The sequence below is a fragment of the Lithobates pipiens genome, unplaced genomic scaffold (assembly GCF_037356315.1).
Source record: "Lithobates pipiens isolate NorthernLeopardFrog02 unplaced genomic scaffold, aLitPip1_a1.2 Scaffold_1, whole genome shotgun sequence".
NCBI classification, from domain to species: Eukaryota; Metazoa; Chordata; class Amphibia; order Anura; family Ranidae; genus Lithobates; species Lithobates pipiens.
The window spans coordinates 214,651,493-214,667,943 of NW_027507685.1; the positions used below are offsets into that span (position 1 = coordinate 214,651,493).

The following is a 16,451-nucleotide window of genomic DNA, read 5'->3' on the forward strand; positions in this document are numbered from 1 at the left end:
GCAGTCATGGAGTGTTCTCTGCAGCATTATTAACTGTAGGTTATGCACTGGGGTACATATGAATGCAACACAAAATGCAGGAGCAGTAGGAGAAAACAGTGTCCACAGAGAGAAATTTTTTCCCTCTGTTATGAATGAGCCTCTAAGCACACCTTTGTCAAGTCTATGATTGCATCTGCCAGTGCATACAATCTATGGCCAGTTCACAGTAGGCTTATAGTAGCCTTGAAATACCCTTATGGCCATGCTGGGTGGAAATACCAGGCATCGTGTATGGAAATGAGATGTATAAATCACGGTCTGGTTTACTGCTTTGCATCAGAAAACCATTAACCAACCATACCCAATAAATGCATTCTGGTGTCATGAAAGGTATGCAATCATTGTGCAAACACCAGTCATTTTAACACACAGCTGAAGTGTACAAAGTTTCCATTTGCTTACTGCTTGTAAAATTCATGAAAGCTCACTGCAAAGCGTAAAGGTGTAATTGTGACCTAGCAGTTTACGGGTTATTGTAGGGCTGTGATGTATTTTACCTACTTCTCACATTTCCATACATATAAAAATGAATCTGTAGAACGTGAAATGTTGCAGAGAATCCCAGAAGTGACCATAGATGAAGAAAGTATGTTGACCCCGCTAGGCTGTGCCATGTGACTGACATTCTGTGGCATCGGCTGACCCCGCCAAGCACTTTACCTAATCACCGGCCCCAGGCTTTGTACTTGAAAGACATCCTACCTGTCTTCCAGATGTGGAAAATTCTGACCTCATCTCATGGGAATTCCTCTCTTTTCTACATTTTCCACATTATTTTTTCCACAACGCGCTATAATTTCCACCCTGTCAAGAAGATAGCAGAACCTTTTATCTAGCTATTATTTCATTAACACTTAATTAAAATTCTTTGAGGTTGTATCTGTATACCAAAGATGCACTTGTCTGCCCTGTGCATTTATGATGCCTACTGGGTATGTAAAACACTCTTCCTCCATGTTTTACACATATGCAGTCATACCTGGGAAATCAGGGCTTACATTCTAAACCTCAGTGCCATCAGATTAAAGTGTAAGTTCACTTTTTCAAAAAAATGAAATAGTGAACCAACACCGTCCACCCTCCCCACACCCCTGTCTATGCTGTACTTACCTCTGTGGGTGATTAGCATTTGCTGCCCATGCTGCTGGTACAAGGGTCTGGAGATTTAAAAGCTCTTCGTCCTCATCTTTCCTTATGGCTCCTGGAATTGATCAAAGTGATTCCTATTAGTCAAAGTGATACACATGCCAGCATATGGCCAATCAGAATCACTCCGATCATTCCCATTAGCCCTAAGTAAAGACCAGGAAGAAGAGCATGGCTTTTAAATCCCCAGACAGTGGCACCAGCTGCATCGGCAGCAAAAGCTAATCACCCACGGAAGTAATTACTGCAGGGGGTGTGGGGAGGGTGTACGGTGTTGGTTCACTTTTTCATTTTTGGTGAAAAGATGAACTTACCCTTGAACCTCCTTCTGTAACCTCCATATTTATGTTTTAAATGAGTTAGTTAGGAGCCGGTCCACACCAGAATGCGGAGCAGGGTGCGTTTTGTGTAGGTTTCCCACACCTTGGTGCAACTCACTGCCTGTGCCATCTGCTACAGATTCCAATGTAATGTTAATGGCACCCCAAATGCAGATTGCAAACACAGTGCGTTTGTGGGCACCAAATCAAATTTTGGTGGTGGCGCATTTTTAAAGGTAGTGTATGTACATTCTGGTATGATTTGTAGCTTGCGTAAATGAATGCACAAGAATGTGCGGGAATCGAACTAGGAACACGGCACGCATTCCTGTGCAATTCAGGTGTGAACCAGTCCTGAAAGAAGCCACATTTATCAAATTCAACCAATAAAGCAGTCTTAGAACTCGACAACTCTCTGGTCTGAAGGAAGGCTAAAAACCCTTAAGCCCCATTCAGATTTTCTGCTGATTTTTTCCTTGAGATTTACCAAAACCATATAATATAAGGTCAAACCTTAGGAGTTTCAATTAGTATGCAATCAGACAGGCCCTTGCACTACATGGTTTTGGTAAACCTGAAGGAAAAAATCAGCAGAAAGTCTGATAGTGTGTATGGGGCATTAAAGTAAAACTGGGCAAAGAAGATGTGTTTGGTTCAAGGGTTCCGGTCGGCTGTGACTTTGGGTTGGGGGGGGGGGGGTTTCGGTTGGATTAGCTAGTTGTTGATGTTAGTTAGCATTGGCCTATGGCCTGTGGATGCGTCCATATGATGCGTCCAATGTTGTTTGTATGTTCTGCATAAAATCAATAAACAGAATAAAATAAAATAAAGTAAAACTGGGCACACACAGTGAATTTTCAACCCGTTCCTGATGACCCGCCGAAAAATTTGAGTCATAATTTGCCCTGTTAGCATCTCCTGCCTGACAGTCTTTGAGAAAATAGAAGGAGCTGGCCGGAAAACAGTCGGCCAAACAGTGGTTGCCTCCAACCGCACTGTGTGGATATTCTGACAGCTGCGGATGCTAGATGTTAGAACACAAAAGCCAGCAGTAGGAGATTTGTCCATCCATGTTGTTTAGAATGGCTGGGGAATGGATAGATGCCTCCTATTCCGCCCATGGAACTCTGTATGACCAGTTAAGACCAGCTAAAGGTTCAATTTGCCCCAAAGGTGAAAAAATTCCTTCCTGAACTCCAAAGGCAGAATCAGATAAAAAATATTTAACATTGTAGAATGTTGATCTATTTAGTCTATAAAAATTCTCATACGACAGAATGCAACTTCGGAAATGTGTTGCATGGTATTGTATGTATTCTTTGGTTTTCGAGCATGTCTGGCCTTGAATACTATACTGATGAAGCAAAAATTGTACATTTTGGTACTGTACGAGAACATTTTTTGTGTTTTGTCCTTTCGTGATCGTCTCTTGAAACGATCACCTCGAAAGCAGTATTGTTCATCCGATTTTCTCATCGTGTTTACTAGGCATTAGAGAGAGCATTGCTCTTTGCGTGGAACCTTAACAGCACCTGCCACTCAAAGCCAAAAAAACGTGGTTTGCCAGAAAGAAAATCGTTCAATTCCCCCATCAACACAGTTAATGTTGATGGTGGAATTTGTCCCGTGGAGCTGTTGTGGGGGTGGGGGTTGTTGGGAGCCGTTGATGTATCAAATACTGTCCCCCATCGGATAGTGTCCGCCCTGTACTGCGCTTGCACAGTACGGAGGACAAGGAGAAGCCGAACATCTCCGAAGATAGACGGCGTCCAGGTTCAAGCCCCACCATCCAAGTGGACATAGATTTTAGATTAAAAAATAGCCAAGTAAAGCGAGGCCATGCCCAAAGCGTAGCGAGTGAAGCGAGCCTGCGAGGGGCCCTGTTACTATGAGCAACTGTATGTCCACTTGGATGGTGGAGCTTCAACCTAGACTCTTCGGAGACTTTCGGAGTCTCCTTCTCCTCCATACTGCGCCTGTGCAGTACGGGGCGGACACTATTCGATGGCCGGACACTTTCTGACAGAACACCGTCACTGCCGGGAGAACACAGTGCATATACGGTAGCAATAATTGCATGCTAAAAATCTGACATGCTGGTTGTATACTGTAGATAGAATTGAATCTCGGCAAGTCCCTGCTGAACCGGCCTGAGATTCAATCCATCTATGGTTGGCTTAACATATTCCATAAGTCATGTTGAAAAAAAGCCAGTGTCTGTGAAGTTCAACTAAAAGACAAAAATAAATCAATGAAAAGCCTTCTATCCTCAAAACCCTAACCTGAATTTGATCCAAAAGAAGACATCATATTGTATCATGCCTTCTAGTAGTAGTGGAACAATGGAGGACTGTGACCCATAACCACAAAAAAAAAAAAAAAGTTGTAAACGTAATCTCTACTATGAATATTTTACAGTAACACAACACACAGTGATCAAGATCCCATTATACAAGAATTTGAATATGAAACAAAACTATTTTCTGATGGTCCTCTGACCAGACATGGAGGTGCTACCAGTCACAATGTAGATTTATTTTACAGGCTCCCAAGTATTAAATTAGTTTCTAATTATAATTCGATCTGTTTTTTAGTTCAATACAAAAAAGAGAGAAAAGAATCTGATTGGCTGTCCTAGGCAACACTTTTCATACCAGAGGGACAGCGAGTCATTTGTCTTCCAAATGATGACATCACCACTATCTGTTAAGATAGACATGAGATGATTTTGGTGGGGTTGATCAGACACTGGTGGTCTAATAGAGTTTCAGGGGGAAAATAGAGACCAGACAGATTAGTAAACTGGTCTGCTCCCTCCTCGCTCTATGAGTCTGGGCGATCATTTATGGTGATTCCTCACCCTGGATTCCAAGACATCTTCAGACGGATGCCTGCGTGTCTGACCGTCGTCTTTTTTTCCATGGCTGTGAATATGTTTTGTAAACTGTAACTGGTGGGGGGGGCCACGTACCTTGTGCTTCTATTTGTGCATTGTTATTAAAGTGTATGTAAAGCCTAATTATGAACTTCTATTTGCTTCCTTAAATTGACCATTGAAAGTGTTTGGTTATATACCCTCACCAGCCACTTTATTAGGTACACCTGTTCAATTGCTTGGTAACACAAATTGCTAATTAGTCAATCACATGGCAGCAAATCAATGCATTTAGGCATCTAGAAGTGGTGAAGACGACTTTCTGAAGTTCAAACCAAACATCAGAATGGGGAAGAAAAGGGTATTTAAGTGACTATGAAAGTGGCTGGTTGTTGGTACCAGACGGGCTGGTCTGAGTATTTCAAAAACTGCTGATCTATTGGGATTTTCACACACTCTCGGGTTTACAGAGAATGGTCCGAAAAAGAGAAAATATCCAGCGAGTGGCAGTTGTGTGGAGGAAAGTGCCCTGTTGACGTCAGAGGAGAATGGGCAGACTGGTTTGAGATGATAGAAAGGCAACAATAACTCAAATAACTACTCGTTACAACCAAGATATGCAGAATACAAATTCCTCCTGAACACACAACACATAGAACCTTGCAGTAGATGGGCTACAGAAGCAGAAGACCACACCAGGTGCCACTCCTGTCATCTAAGAACTGGAAACTGAGGCTACAATTCGCACAGGCTCACCAAAATTGGACAATAGAAGATTAAAAAAACTTTGCCTGGTCTGATGAGTCTCAATTTCAGCTGCGACATTCAGATGGTAGGGTCGGAATTTGGAGTAAACAACATGAAAGCATGGATCCATCCTGTCTTTGTATCACCGGTTCAGGCTGGTGGTGGTGTAATGCTGTGGGGGGTATTTTCTTGGCACACTTTGGCCCCCTTAGTACCAATTGAGCATTGTTTAAACACCACAGCCTACCTGAGTATTGTTACTGACCCTGTCCACTCCTTTATGACTACAGTGTCCCCATCTTCTGATGGCTACTTCCAGCAGGATAATGCACCATGTCACAAAGCTCCACAGTCACCATATCTCATCCAGTAGAGCACTTTTGGGATGTGATGGAACAGGAGAGTGGCACCATGGATGTGCAGCCAACAAATCTGCAGCAACTGTGTGATGCTATCATGTCACTATGGACCAAAATCTGAGGAATGTTTCCAAAGCCTTATTTAATCTATGCCATGAACAATGAAGGCAGTTCTGATGGAAAAAGGGGGTCCAACCCAGAACTAGCAAGGTGTATCTAATAAAGTGGCCGGTGAGTGTAAGTTCAGTCTCTTTCAGTGCAGACTGATATATCAGTTGCATTGCTTCTAGCTACAGTATGTTTGTGAACTACAGAACCACATCCTGTTATGATATAGTGATGGGGAGGGAGGTTATTCTGTAGTTCAATAAAACTTCCTGCTGTAGGGTGACAGCTTTGCTCCTTCAGAGATACAGTGTTACTGACGGGATCACCAATTCAGCTAAAGTGTATCTGAATCCAAAAGCAAAAATGTAATATAGTGCTCCATTGTAAAAGAAAAAAAAAGTATCATAGTGCACATTTCCAATTTTTAGATGGTGTTGACTGTGTTAGTTTTTTTTTGTTTTGTTTTTTTCCCCTTCATTTTCACCTAGTGATCTGGTCCTGTAACATTTAGAGGACTGAGATAAACCATTTGACACTGACCGCTTTTATTCATTTATGTAAAACCTTTATCCCAAAATGAGAAAACAAAAAGTTTGCTGTAACTGGTTAAAAAGCGTTAGCTGGAGTTCAGTTTTAGTTTGTTAGTGAAGTCCATCAAGAGCTGGCCATACATGGATAGAAATGTGGCCGGTTCAGTGGGGACCATCCAAATTTCCATCCACGTATGGGTACTGTGGTTGAACAGAAATTGGTTGATAGATTGACTTCTGTTTAGTTGCCCTGTCAGATTTTACCACTTGATCAGCGTTAAAAGCTTTAGCCTGCAGCGCTGATCAGTGTATTCTGACAGTGGGAAAGTCCCTCTGCTGGCAGAATGCAATAGCTCAGTGGGGAGGATTCCCCCATCTGATTCCTCAAAGGTGTGGATGGGAGAATCTGGTCCGTTTTTTTGTTGTTGAACCCGCTAAACTGACTAATGTATAGGCAGCTTTAATCTGCTAGTCCATCTTTGACAGCCCATACATGGTTCTTCTTCTTTTTTTTTTTTTATCCTGCGGTTTGAACATTAAAAAAAAGGACTTGATTCCCCCATTCACACACTCGATGTGGTGGGGAAATCCTCCCTGTTGAGCCTTTTTATTCTGACAGCGGGGAGACCTCCCTGCTATCAGAATACATTGATCAGCACTGCCGGCTATAGCCGACAGTGCAGATCATGCGGAAATCTTCCAACAAGCTGGTTGTACAGAAGTTGATCAGTAGATTGACTTCTGTACAACCTGCCTGCCCATAGATGGATAGAAATTAGGCTGGTCCCTGCTAAACTGGCCAATTCGATCCATGTATGCCTCTCCCATCCTCTGGAACTTGCTACCTCCACGGATCCAGCTATCCCCTACTCTGGCTACCTTCAGGCGATCCCTGAAAACTCATCTCTTCAGGGAGGCCTATCATGTCTCCAACTAATCTCCTACCACTTCCATCGGCTCATTCCCCACAGTTATAACCAGGGCTGGTGCTACCACTAGGCAAACTAGGCAGCCGCCTAGGGCGCACTGCTACCTGGGGCGCCCGGCCACTGGTTTCCCTCCACGTCTGCATGCTCTGCAGGATGCATGTAACTAGCTCAGTCTGATCCCGACCCCTTACCACATGATCAGCTGTCAGCCAATGACAGCTGATTATGTGATGTAAACAGAGGATCAGTAATTGTTTTTTTTTCTTCTCACGCTGATAGCGTCTTGTTGAAGGGACTTCGGTCCCAAGCAGGGAGAGGCGACGTCGCCTCATATGTGCCCACAGTGCCCACCAATCAGTGTCCACCAGTGCATCAGTGCCACCTATCAATGCCCACGAGTGCCACCTACTCAATGCCCACCAGTGGTGCCACCTAGCAGTGCTGCCTATCAGTGTCGCCTACCAGTGTCCATCACTGCTGCCCATCACTGCCATCCATTAGTGCCACCTATTAGTGCCCTTCAGTGCCACCTATCAATGCCCTTCAGTGCCGCCCATCAGTGCCACCCATCAGTGCCTACCAGTGCCATTTCATCACTGCCCACCAATGCCTCCTATTAGTGCCCACCAGTGCAGTCTATTCGGTGCCACCCATCAGTGTCCCACCCATTCGGTGCCACCCATCAGTGCCTACCAGTGCCATTTCATCACTGCCCACCAATGCCACCTATTAGTGCTCACCAGTGCAGTCTATTAGTGCCCATCAGTGCTGCCTTATCAGTGCCCATCAGTATCACCTTATCAGTGCCCATCAATGCAGCCTATCGGTGCTGATCAGTGCCCATCAGTGTAGCCTCATCAGCGTACATCAATGAAGGAGAAAAATTACCTGTTTGCAAAATTTATTACAACATATAAAACGTTTTTGTATTTATTTATTTTTATTTGGCCTTTTTTTTTTTTTAACAAAAAATAAAAAACACAGAGGTGACCAAATACCACCAAAATAAAGCTCTATTTGTGGGGAAAAAAATGATAGAATTCATTGGGGTACAGCGTTATAAGACCGCGCAATTGTCATTCAAAGAGTGACAGCATTAAAAGCTGAACATTGGCCTGGGCAGGAGGGGGGTTTAGGTGACCAGTAAGCAAGTGGTTAATTGGATGAAGTGGATTTCGTTCGGTCATACTGCACATGCACTTTGGTCTTTTTATATGAAATGTCACTTGGAGATCTGTTCCTTTTTATTGGACTTTGATTTCACTATCGGCACCTTTAGAGTACTCTTGCACTTTATTGCTTTGTCTGTACTTTATTATGAATGTTTATTACCATATATCACGTTGAAGATTTTTTGCACCTGATTATTCCGCACACTTTAGCTTTAGCACAGTCCTGAAAGTGTTATTCATTGATTGTGTTTATGATGTTTCTATTCATTTGAATGTAAATTAAAAAGCGTGTGTGTTTAGTATCACTTTAAGAAGCAATTTCAACCGAACATGCGTTTTGCTGCGATTTTAGCACAATTTGGTATCGCAGGCAGAACCGCACTGATTCTGCCCGCGGTCCCAAATCGCAAAAAAGTGTGAACAGGGCCTTGTGTACATAATAATTGCCGCGTGTGTGTTCTTCCTGACCCTGAACTGTGTATAATAAATACACATGCATGCTCCTTTTGTGTACATTACATCCACATACATTTTGTGATTTGTTTATATGTACCTACGTTTTCTTGTGTATGGATCACCTCCTATTGAAAACTCGCCGCAAGCTAAATGGCTCGTCTGTATACACATTGCACGCCGTTCACACAAACAGTGGCACTCTCACTATCCCAGAGCTCCCAGCACTCCCCTCCTCTTCCCCAGTCACCTTTCACCTTCCCATAATAACATAAGTAATCAAATCTCTTTTTGGAAGCATTTAGAGGCTTCCTGTATCCTGAGTGTACCTTCGTCAGACCACCCAGTAGTGCCCCCCCCCTACCCCCGACCCACCCCCCTGACCCACGCTATATACAGCTTATTACCTTCTATCACCTAACTGCACCCAGCAGGATTAAAGCGCCGCAATGACGTCTGCGCCAACATGCGGACGACAAGCCCTGCACATGACTGGGGTGCCCCCCCCCCCAAGCCAACCGCACACTCCATTCTACAATATTACATAAACCAAAGCAGTTTCTCAATGCTGGCCTCCGTCCAACATAAACATAATAAATCTCCAGCCCATCGCTGACCTCCACACCCCAGTGCCGAGAAAATCCCAGGACAATCACGTTACGAAAATCGCCCGCTTCCAGTAAACGCAAGTGCGATATTCTATATTCAGCCCTTGTCACATACTGGGAAATTCAAAGGAACACTACTTGTCCCGAAGGCAATATTGATAGAAATGCTACTTAAAACATTTCAATCATATTTCAATTTTCGGGAATTCCTTGAAGCTAAAACTTAAAAGTCAACTCCAGGAATTGCAAAAAAAAAAGAAAAAAAGACAATTGAAGTGGATGCCACCCCCCCACTACAAGGGTTAAATACTGGTTCATTCTCGGGGATGAGGAATAAGGTGTAAAATGTACCATTAGTAGGGCCCCCTCCATGTGCGTAACCAGCCCCCCTAAGCCCCTTCTATAAGCCCCGGTCGAGGGATGACATCATCAAGTACAATGTAATGTCAATAGTCAGACCACCCACAAGCAGGAGTGGAGGAGAGCGCCGGAGCGAGGAGTATGGTAAATATTACACCTTACATATTCCTGATCCCCAGAGTTATTGCCCCACCCTATTAGATTGTAAGTTCTTCTGAGCAGGGGCCTCTTAATCCTCTTGTATTTTATTGTATTATACCTGTATTGTCTCCTTTTTATATTGTAAAGCGCTGCGTAAACTGTTGGCGCTATATAAATCCAGTATAATAATAATAATTGCGCATTTAAGCCTTGATGGGGATGGTGCACTGCTAGGGTCCTTTTTTCTGATGGCTTTAAAGAGGAAGTAAACCCTGATGGGTTTTACTTCCTCTTTTGCTCGCTGCAAAGCCTGCAAATGAAAAATGGGCTAGTATGAATCGCACACTAGCCCATTATGTGCCACATACCTGCAAAAGAATCCAGCGATGTCCCCTGTGTAGGCAGCGTCCGTCTTCTGGCCCCTCTTCCTTCCAGGCCGCGGACTCCGGCTGTGTGATTCACCGGAGCCGCGTGACGTCACTCCCGCGCATGCGCACAGGAGCCACGATTAATGGCATAGGCTAGGGAAGAAACGAACACACTTAGGTTCGTTTCTTCCCCGCACATGCGCCGTTGTAATTTTTGGCGGACTACAAGTGAAATATCTCCTAAACGGCGCACGTTTAGGAGATATTTCCACTACCTATAGGTAAGCCTTCTTCTAGGATAACCTATAGGTAGAAGTTCAAAAAGTGGGTTTACAACCACTTTAAGCTGCTTGTATTTTGCCATCCCTGGTTCCTACTTTCCCCCCTCATCAACATACTAATAACTTTTTTTTTTTTTTCTTAATAAAACCTTTCCGTTTTCATGACATACTTCATTTTAGACCAATATTGTCATCACTGGATCTCTGTGCTTCTCTATACAATGTAGGCAGATTGTGGCTGGTGGGAGTGGTCAGCAGGGTGCTGTACATACAGTGCCTTGAAAAAGTATTCATACCCCTTGACATTTTCCACATTTTGTCATGTTACAGACAAAAACATAAATGTTAAAGCACTGCGCAAACTGTTGGCGCTATATAAATCCTGAATAATAATAATAATAATATATTTTTATTGGGATTTTATGTGATAAACCAACACAGAGTGGCACATAATTCTAAAGTGGAAGAAAAATGATAAAGAAAATTTACATATAAATATGTGAAAAGTGTACATTTGTATTCAGCCCCCCCCCCCCTCCGAGTCAGTACTTTGTAGAACCACCTTTCGCTGCTATTGCATCTGCAAGTCTTTTTGGGGATATCTCTTCTTTGCAAAATAGCTCAAGCTCTGTCAGATTGGATGGAGAGAGTCTGAGAACAGCAATTTTCAAGTCTTGCCACAGATTCTCAATTGGATTTAGGTCTGGACTTTGACTGGGCCATTCTAACACATGAATAGGTTTTGACCAAACCAATGTTTCTTATTTCCAGTCCTCAAGTACCCCCAACAGGTCACGTTTTCAGGATTTTTCTCAGCTGAAACAGCTGTGGTAATTACTAAAGCCCCGTACACACTATCAGATTGTCTGCTGAGTTTTTCCTTCAAATTTACCAAAACCATGTAGTAGAAGGGCCTGCCTGATTGCATACACATTGAAACTCCTAAGGTTTGACCTCATATTATATGGTTTTGGTAAATCTGAAGGAAAAACTCAGCAGACAATCTGATAGTGTGTACGGGGCTTAAGGCAGTGAAACTGATCAAATCGCCTGTTCAAAATAATGGAGGGCCTGAAAACATGACCTGTTGGGGTCCTTGAGGACTGGAGTTGAGAAACATTGATCTAAACCATTCCATTGTTGCTCTGGCTGTATGTTTAGGCCTCATGTACACTGTTGCTGGTAAACGGACGTTTAGGAGCAGTTGGGCGTTTTTTTTCAACTGCCCCTGAACTCTCCTCTATGTTATCTTATCAGTACATGTACACAGGGTCATTTGTAGTCCTTTCTATGCATTTGAGTTTAGAGGCATTTTTTGGAACTCAAAAAAATGCGTTCAGAAGCTTAGTTTACAGGTATTTCAAGCGCCAAACGTGTCTAAACGCGCTAACTTGCATTTAGCCACGTTTTGTTTATAGGCTTTTTTATTTTTGTCTATTTAAAAAAAAAGAAAGATAAAAAAAAAAAAATATATATATATATATATATATATATATATATATATAAAATGTATATATTTTTTTTAAACGCTTCTAAACGGAAAAACACTGTAAAACGCGGCAAAGTGCCGCTAATTGCAAAAAACGTCTGTTACTATTTGTCCAGTGAAATTGTTCAGGAGAGGTTGTAAAAAACATCCTGTGTACTTGAAGCCTTAGCTGTAGATCCTGTATTGAGACTTTGTTGTCCCAGGGAAGGGCGGCCTCTGTGTGAGTAGCATAGACCATGCCCTGGGGTTATTGTCCTGCTGGAAGGTGACCCTCCGCCCCGTCTCAAGTCATTTGCAGATTCGGACAGGTTTTCTTCTAAGAATGGCTTTCTTTCAACAATGGCTATCTTCTTGTCACTGTTCCATAAAGGCCAGATTTGTGGAGAGCACAACTAATAGTTGTCCTGTGGACAGATTCTCCTACCTGAGCTGTAGATCTCAGCAGCTCCTCCAGAGTTACCATGGGCCTCTTGGCTGCTTCTCTGATGAATGTTCTCCTTGCCCGGCCTGTCAGTTTAGGTGGACGGCCATGTCTTGGTAGGTTTGCAGTTGGGCCATACTCTTTCCATTTTTGGATGATGGATTGAACAGTGCTCCGTGAGATGTTCAAAGCTTGGGATATTTTTTTTATAACCTAACCCTGCTTTAAACTTCTCCACAAGTTCAACGGACTTTCCGAACCAACGGACTTGGCCACACACAATCAAACCAAAGTCTGACAGATTCGAACGTGATGACGTACGACCGGACTAGAATAAAGAAGTTCATAGCCAGTAGCTAATAGCTGCCCTAGCATCGGTTTTCATCTGTTGGACTAGCATAGAGATGAACGGAGTTTGAAACATGTTCTATTTCTAAAGTCTGTCTGATTTTTAGACAGCAAAGGTGCGATGAAGCCCACACACAATCGAATTGTCCGGCAGATTCGTTCTGTCGGACCTTTGCTGTCGAAAAGTCCGGTCGTGTGTACACGGCATAAGCCTTCATGATGCTGTTTGTTCACTAAGGTTCCCTAACAAACCTCTAAGGGCTTCACAGAACAGCTGTATTTATACTGAGATTAAATCACACACAGGTGGACTCTATTTACTAATTAGGTGATTTCTGAAGGCAATTGGTTCCACTAGATTTTAGTTAGGGGTATTGGAGTAAAGGGGACTGAATACAAATGCGCGCCACACTTTTCAGATATTTATTTGTAAAACAAAAATTAAAATCATTTATCATTTTCCTTCTGTTTCACAATTATGTACCACTTTGTGTTGGTCTATTACATAAAATCTCAATAAAATACATTTACGTTTTTGGTTGTAGCATGGCAAAATGTGGAAAATGCCAAGGGGTATGAATACTTTTTCAAGGCACTGTAGCTTCCTGAAAACATCGCAGCATCTGCCTCAGTACTCCTCAGAAGAGCCATCAGCCCTGCTGCATGTAGGAGGGTTGCTTTTGGGGGTGTTATGCAAATATCTTGATCAGGCCAATTTTTGCTATACAGCATTGCATTACTTTAATGGACAATTGCGCGGTCCTCTGACACTGTACACAAATAAAAAAGAAATGCCCTTTTTCCCCACAAATAGAGCTTTCTTTTGGTGGTATTTGATCACCTCTGTGGTTTAATTTTTTTGCACTATAAACCCAAAAAGACTGTCAAATTTGAAAAAAAATATATATATTTTTTTTACTTTCTGCTATAAAACATATCCAGTAAAAAAAATGTAAAAAAAATCTAATTTCTTCTTAAATTTAGGCCAATATATATTTTGCTACATGTTTTTGGTAAAAAAAAAAAAAAATTCCATTAAGCGTATATTGATTGGTTTGTGCAAAAGCTATGGTGTCTACAAACTGGGATTTTTTTTTTTTTCTATTAGTAATAGCGGCGAAATTGCGGCGGACACTCTGACACTTTTGGCACTTTGTGGGAACCAGTGACACTAATGAAGTGATCAGTGCTAAAAACATACACTGTCACTGTACTAAAGACACTGACTGAGAAGGGGTTTACATCAGGGGCAATCAAAGGGTTAACGGCATGCCTAATCAGTGTTTTACCACAGTGTGTGTGAGGTGCTTTTACTAAGGAAGTGATGGAAGTTGTTCCCTGCTTTGCAGGGACACAAACCTCATCCCTTCCCCCCTCTCAGAATGGCGATCTGTCTTGTTTACATTGGTAGATTGCAGTTCTGTCTCTCTGCCCGACGATCGGCAGGTGCTGGCGGATATCGAGTACCCTGCATTCGCCATGTATAATGACAACGGAAGCATACTAGCACATACCTCCCAACATTTTGAGATGGGAATGAGGGACACTTACTAGCAAATGTATGTAGGCATAGGACACGCCCCCTGCCACACCCCCTTCAAGGATAATTAACAAAAAAAAGGTTAAATCCACAAGGGCTTTTTTTTTTTTACCACTACTATTCCTTTATATCGGCTTTTAAAATTTACAAATGCAGCAATTTAGAATATGCATGAAAGGTTTAGAAACACTTTTTGAAAGTTAAAAGGGCATTTTACATACAGCTTTATAGAGCAGACCAAACCAAGAGACACATGGGGGGGACAGAGGGACTTTGTTCCAAATCAGGGACAGTCCCCTGAAATCAGGGACAGTTGGGAGCTATGCTAGCACATTATGAAAGACTTATCTTTGAATAAAGCCCACCAGTGGTGCACTTTCACCACTGCAGAGGCTTCCATCTTCACCTGGTCCTCCCTCCAGGTTCGGGGAGTCCGGCCGCGATTACGTCAATCCTGCACATGCGCGCTAGGGTTGTACCTGTCCAGGATTCACCTGGACAGTTCGGGTTTTAAATAGTTTGTCCAGGTTTCAGACCATCTGAAACCCGGACACAATATTCAGAATGGACTGTGGCTCCCCAAATAATCAAGTACCACAAATGCCAAGTGCACCCCCATACACAGATAGGAGAGAGGGCTTGATCTGCTCCTAACCCTTCCCACCCCTGCCCCTCTGTTTGCCCACCCACACTCCAATCCCCAGTGTTCTGTGCCTCAGGAAAGGGATATGCAGGGCTGGAAGTTTTACGTTCAGCAAGTCAGCTCAGATACATGGTGGATGGAAGGTGTCTATGCCTGAGCCTCCATCCTCAGGTGAGTGAGCTCACCATCCAATGTCTGTAACTGAAGTCTCCCCCCCCCCCCCCCCATTCTCTCTCCTGCCTCCAAGCAAGTAACACTAAGGAAAGGGGTGCTTTAAGGAACCTAATTTAAAGTGGAAGTAAACCCATCGATTTAAACAGTTAAAAAAAAAGGCATGCTGGGAATGCTAACTGCACATTGGCTGTGCTCTCAGCCAAACTATCAAACCATCCAATGGCTGGTGTCATAACTGATCATATGTGCAGCACCATAGCAGTTGAAGATTAAACAGAGGCAAAGATGGCAGCTTCCTTGGCTGAAAACGATAGGGGAGTTTACTTCCACTTTAAGGGGGAATGCTGGGAACTCGGATGTAAGTTGGAGGTTTGGTGAGCAGTAACTCATTTATATCAGAGTTCCCCTTTACACCATAGTCTACAGTGTTCCCCCCTTAAAAATAAAATTGCTGTGCGCCGCTAAAGTGTTCGGGTTTGGCTTGAAGAAAAGGTGGCAACCCTAATGCGCCCGGAAGTCTCCACCACGGCACACAGCTCTGAAGGAACATCATAGGTATGCCATTCCTTTAGAGCGCATGCGCCAGTGATGTCACCAGCTGCTGCCCGCTAGAATATCTCCTAAATGGTGACGTTTAGGAGATATTCATTTTACCTAAAATTGGTAAACAGGTAAAATTGTAAAAAAAATAAAAAACCTGACCAAAAAAAACCAACAACATATTTCCACCCTGCTCCTTCCAATTTTCTTATTACTGCAGTAGAAAACCAACATCGAATTGACCCCGCTAACCATTACAAAAGTTTACTTTCTAAAAGCTCAAATTTTCAAACAAAACTCTACTGTTGTATGGCCAGCTTGTGTCCATTTTGGAGCCACCCAGCATGGAAGATCTAACATACTATTTATAGACCTGTGGGTCAATTAGGTCATTATATACTGATAGCTTCCTGCTGACCCCAAGGCACACATTGATGGTTCCCAAAATTCTCTGTGCACTCTGGTCTGGAGGAAGTGAATGGCATGAGGGCATGACCAAGGAAGTTTTCAGAAAAACCAACATCCCCTGAGCAAGGCTCACCTTACAATAGCTCCTTTTATGATGAGGACCTGAGCACCTCCGTCCTGTGCCTTCTCCAGGGTCACATGGACCATGACCGTGTTAGAGGATGAGGTCACTCAAGAGTTCCAGTAAAAGTAGATAATACTTTACTTACGTGGAACTTCCAACAATACAAATGCTCATTATACAGTAAACAGACCCGAATGATGTCAGTTGGGATTTTGGCATGCAGCTTTTACATTTCACAATCTTCTATCCTCTAATAGTCACATGAGCCGTGTAATGATCTGCATTTAAAAAAATAAATATGCAGTGGAAATGATTACACTTTAGG

At 42.9% G+C, this 16,451-nt stretch overlaps 2 long non-coding RNA genes across 2 annotated transcripts in view; one reads left to right on the forward strand and one right to left on the reverse strand.

The window, feature by feature from the left end:
* The window catches only part of LOC143983044 (uncharacterized), a 66,155-nt gene extending 49,839 nt beyond the window's left edge, over positions 1 to 16,316 (reverse strand). The window contains exons 1-2 of the long non-coding RNA XR_013274554.1: positions 16,136 to 16,316; positions 745 to 846 (exon numbers count right to left, since the gene is read on the reverse strand). This is a non-coding gene — a long non-coding RNA (uncharacterized LOC143983044). The remainder of the gene's footprint in view (positions 1 to 744; positions 847 to 16,135) is intronic.
* The window catches only part of LOC143983039 (uncharacterized), a 292,655-nt gene that overhangs the window by 180,589 nt on the left and 95,615 nt on the right, over positions 1 to 16,451 (forward strand). The window lies entirely within an intron of this gene.